This window comes from Palaemon carinicauda, chromosome 19, assembly GCF_036898095.1.
Source record: "Palaemon carinicauda isolate YSFRI2023 chromosome 19, ASM3689809v2, whole genome shotgun sequence".
Classification (NCBI taxonomy): domain Eukaryota; kingdom Metazoa; phylum Arthropoda; class Malacostraca; order Decapoda; family Palaemonidae; genus Palaemon; species Palaemon carinicauda.
The window spans coordinates 107,429,666-107,435,286 of record NC_090743.1 but is presented as its reverse complement, the minus strand read 5'-3'; the positions used below and the strand labels follow the sequence as shown (position 1 = coordinate 107,435,286).

The 5,621-nt window shown below is 36.1% G+C and overlaps 1 non-coding gene across 1 annotated transcript; it reads left to right on the top strand.

The window, feature by feature from the left end:
- The first annotated feature begins 4,676 nt into the window (after positions 1 to 4,676).
- TRNAA-UGC (transfer RNA alanine (anticodon UGC)) lies at positions 4,677 to 4,748 on the top strand. The gene has a single exon. It is a non-coding gene; the product is annotated as a tRNA-Ala (tRNA).
- The last annotated feature ends 873 nt before the right edge of the window (positions 4,749 to 5,621 follow it).

The following is a 5,621-nucleotide window of genomic DNA, read 5'->3' as shown; positions in this document are numbered from 1 at the left end:
CTCAAGTAACTCTCCATGCAGCATGACATTCAACCTCGCACCACCTTCCCTTCTCGTACATCTCATAACCTTACTCTTACCCACATTAACTCTCAACTTCCTTCTCTCACATACTCTTCCAAATTCTGTCACTAATCGGCCAAGCTTCTCTTCCGAGTCTGCAACCAGTACAGTATCATCCGCAAACAAAAACTGATTTACCTCCCATTCATGGTCATTCTCGTCTATCAGTTTCAATCCTCGAATAAGCACTCGAGCATACACCTCTCTCACCACTCCAACATATATATGCACACATGCACGCAAACAGATTCAACCCTTCCCACCCCCACCCTTTCTTAACTACTACTCGGAGCACCCCCTCACACTACGGTATGATTACTCCCTTTTCCACATACCTTAGTGACGGGGAGAAACCATGTAGTCAAACGTTTGGCAGTACCACTACCACTCATCATGACGGAAAATACACACACACATATATAAATATATACAGTATATATATATATATATATATATATATATATATATATATATATATATATACATATATATACATATACTCACATATTTTATATATATATATATACACATACATATACACATTTTATATATATATATATATATATATATATATATACATACATATATATATATATATATATATATATATATATATATATATATATATATGGGCTTCATTTACCAACTTGAAATATAAAACGTGTTTGATTCATTCATTTCGAAAGTTTCACTCTTACTTATATACCAATATTTATTTACGAATTCAATATATTTGTTGTTCACGAATGCATACACGTAGTAATTGGTATCTGTCGCATGTTGACTTTGCATTAAATCCTATCTTGAATGCGTCAAGTACATACATACATGCATACATACATACATACATTAGAACAAAATCAAATCTAAAAACTCCCAGGGGAAAAGTTGATAGAGAAAATAAAATAACTTTATTACTAATGTTGCAAGTAAAGACAAAATTCAACTAAATGTGGATAACACCAAGGCTTTGCAAACCGAAAATGTTGCTAACTAAATGTGTCTGATGACGTCAATTTCCATTTCAAAGGGGAGGGGTAGGTGAGTGAAGGGGTGGGAGGAGGGTGGAAGGACACCTTGGCCAGCATGTAATTCGCTGTATTCATGACTCTTGGAGTCGATCAATAAATTCACATGGCCGTGCTGGTGGTAATCCATCTTCCTGACTTTAGTTTTGTTAATTGATTGCTTTTATGGATTAACATGTACCCAGTGGAAATGCAATAAAACAGTAAAATTAATTGTTGAAATGATTTCAATGCCGTTTACCTCTCCCTGAGTTAAGAGACATCCATTTTCATCACTAGCATAAGAAATAAAATGTCAGTGGAAGTAGAAGTGTTTATATCTTCAGTGTTCTTGTGTCGCAGTTGCAATAACCACCAACGCTACTTAACATTCACACAAACACACACTCGCATTATATATATATATATATATATATATATATATATATATATATATATATATATATATACATTATATAAATTACATATATATAATATATATATGTATGTATATATATATATATATATATATATATATATTATAAGGGAATGTTACTACGTTTATAATGAATAGGCAACGTCTTTGCAGCGTCCAGAATTCGTAGACAGCTTCTCCTCGGACAGATCTTCGTGGAATTAGTTTTCAGGATAACAGCAGGAATTCATTTGCTTTTCTCCATTTATTGTTTGGTGTCAACAAGTGTTTCAGATCACTTCGCGACCCTTCTTCAGAACCACATCGAGTTTTCGAACTACATATGTCGACACAAAACAATAAATGGAGAAAAGCAAATGTATTCCTGCTGTTATCCTGCTGTTAATGATATATAAATATGAGGTCTCAAAACTCTCTCTCCACCCATGCTTTGTCCAGAGGGAGAATTTGCGGACACTACCGGAAACGATCGGGTTAGAGGGCTGATAGAATGCGAGCCAGGGACGTTTCCAATAAGAACCATTCAGGCTAAAGGGCTTTAGATAAGCCTACAGAATGTCAGCCGTAAGAAATTAAGAAAAAAAATGCCTTTAGTTCAGTGGCATGTTGTTATTTTTGTAGATACCTGGCACTTACTCCAGACAAGGACTTTTCTTGGAATAATACTTAAAAGTATTTCTATTTGAGGTTATTGGGAAATAAATTTTACGGTAGATTTTATTGTTGAGATTTCATCCCCTGGAAGGATTCAAGTTTTATATACTGTGCAATAACTAATCATTATTCCTTAACAAAATAGAGAAGAAAACCATTGTGAACTTTTTTTCTTTTTTTCTACTTTCTACTCTCGCTTGATCAGTAATGAGATTTAATAAATTTCAGGTAAACAACTGTTATCAATAAGGTGATCTGTTGTGCAAGGTTAATCATAAAACATAAAATAGTATTTTTCCTAGCAAAACTCGTATTTAGGTAATATGGACTTTGAAAGGAATCATCCGTTGTTCCGCGAAAAGAAAAAAAAAAAACCTAGAACAGGCATTCGTTAGAGCGCATACCTTCGCCTATATCATGTTGTATATCATAAGGTACACAATTGAATTATACCCATTTTGGCACTAGTTTTATGCAAATCAGATAAAAATTGGCCATGATATGGCAAATAGACGCTAATGACCTTTTCATGACCTTGGCCTAACTTTTTACGCAATCATTTCCCAAAATCTCATAAATTTGTCATTGGATCATGGCTAATCATACCACCAAATTTCCTGAGATTCGGTCAAATAGTTTTCGAGTTATGCGAATCACAAACACACAGACATACAAACAAACAAATACACGCCTATCAAAACATAACCTTCGCAACTAAGTTGGCAAAGGTAAAAAATAGATCTTGTCTCTAGCCAAACAACTGAACCATTTTTTACCAATGAAGCCATATTAGCTAGGCTTTGCAGCCGACCGCCTTTTGGGCGCCTTGGCGACATAAATCTTTCTGACCGAATTCTTGATTAGATGATCGAAAGCGAAATGAACCAGTAACCTTTTTATATTATCTGTAGGAACTTACCTAGATACGCATATATTATCTACTCTTACTTCCACATAATAGGTTTGACATCTCTCTTTTTGGACCGCAATGTTTTCTTTAGTAATTTCGGATTTATACTATCTGTAAAAACACACCTTGATACGCATTTATTATCTACTTTTATTTCCACTTAATAGATTTGAAATTTCTCTTTTCAGACCAAAATACTTTCTATTGTAATTTCTGAGAAATTATTTCATACCTCACAGACCCATAAAGCATGAGTACAATAAAAAACAGATGTGGATGTCCCAAATTATACATTCGGTTCAGACAACACCTTTGCACAAGAAAGAGATTCGTAAGTAATTGTTTTGGTTCATTTGATACTCACATGTGATGTTTCAGTCCATTTTACCTATTTCTTACAACAGACGTTTATGCACATGGATGCTTATATATTTTTGCGTGTAGACTTAATCTTATCTATACACTTTATATAAAATTTTATTACTCTTGAAAATTAAAAAAAAAAAAAAATTAATCTGCTGTCAGCCAAAATTAACATTATTGATCAAATCTAACGTTAAAAGGTAATTTATATGGATATTTAATTTTGTGCATGTTCCTCAAATTGTTGGCGTATTGCATATTGATTTACTTGAGGAAAAAAAGTTGTTCTTGTTATGTCTCCAAGTGTGTGTAAAGGTTTCATAACTTACCCTACAAGCCTTATAGTGCAAAGCGTCAGAGCGAGAGTTCCTTATCCTATACTACTTTTTTTACCTTTTCCATCATCTAAATCCTCATATTTGGTGTAATTCACTCCCAATTAATCATATTTATTATCAACACAATCTAATCGTAGTTATCATTATTACTGCTCAAATAAAATAACATTCCCCTTTACATTAAATGAATACAGTAATTTTACTGTATTTTAACCCGAAAGGTCTATTTTTGCTTACAGATCATTGGTCTTGAGATGGCCACATCAAATTAGATTTTTGTTTTATCACACAGAGAGAGAGAGAGAGAGAGAGAGAGAGAGAGAGAGAGAGAGAGAGAGAGAGAGAGAGAGAGATGCGCACTGTACATTTTTGTTTCTCGATTTTTAAGAGCTGAAGGAGATGAAGTTCTAGATTTACTTTTCCATAGTTTCCTGCCTCTTATGGAAGAGGTAATTTCTCACATTCTTTAAGAGAAAGTATCATTAATTCTTTGCATAGCTATCACGAAATATGAAGTCCCATTTAATTAAAAGAAAAATCTCCCTCTGCGTTACTTGAATTGATACATGAGCGCTTTATACGTATGGGTGCATATATACATGTTTACGATTGTTTATATCCGTTTAAACTTAGATAAATTACAAGTTGGGTGCTTGTATTCAAGATCCTTGGTTGCATCTGCTGATCATCGCTATTCATATCTCGATACTGGTCTTGTTTAAATTACGAAAAAAATTAAGGATATATCATTGCCTAGCACCATTACAGTTATTTTCTGTTTAACAACATTTTCCAACATTTCAGTGCTTTGAAAATGAACATATCGCTCTAAAACACTACGTAAAAATGACAAATTGTCACCTGTCCAAAGCATTTAGTTCCTATTGATCAGGATAAGGTATCAAGGGGGTGTAGCTCAGTGGTAGAGCGTTCGCTTTGCATGTGAAAGGCCCCGGGTTCGATCCCCGGCACCTCCAGAGCCACCGACTGTTGGGGATGTAGCTCAGATGGTAGAGCGCTCGCTTAGCATGTGAGAGGTACGGGGATCGATGCCCCGCATCTCCACGGGTGGCCGCAATTTTGATTTCTTATTGATAACTTTTTTTTTACAGCTTATTTCCTATGAAGTTTTTTTTTAAGTATAAGATAAAAATGGCTATTTTATCACAAAACTTTAATAACTTACGTAGAGTATTTTTCGAGAGAGAGAGAGAGAGAGAGAGAGAGAGAGAGAGAGAGACTCCGAAGTATGTAGAGCACCCACCACTATTTCCTCTTAACATAATCCTATTACATCGGAAGGAAGGCTTAACTGCGAGTTTGTTCCGTAACCCAAATACAAACCACGCTATTTACATAGGGTATTACTTTCGGCGTAGCTGAAATGACGAGCCATTCGATTTTTAACGAGGGTTAACTACCCCCCCCCCCCGCTAGTTAGCAGGGGGTAGGGAATGGTAGCTTGCTAACCCCCCCCCCCCCCCCCCACACACACACACCGGTGAGTTGTCTCTTCACTTTTGCCTCAGACGAAGTACAGACGTTGCTGTTTTCGTCCTCGTTAATGACAGCCTTAATTTGTTTTTTTGCTTTTTCTAGTTCTGTGTGTATGGAAGTTGGCCTCGACCATTATCATCGCTATGCGCAAGTGCCCTGGACTCGCTAGCCGCCCTTGTGGGACCTTCATGTCAGCGGAGGACACCGATCCTCACACCCTTTGCCCACAGTGCCGAGGCCGACGGTGTGATAGGGAGAATACTTGCAGTGAGTGTAGGGAGTGGTCTGCCTCCCAGTGGGAGAAGTTCGGCCGTCAGCGTAAGAAGAAGTCCAAGAGAGACCGTTCTCCTTCA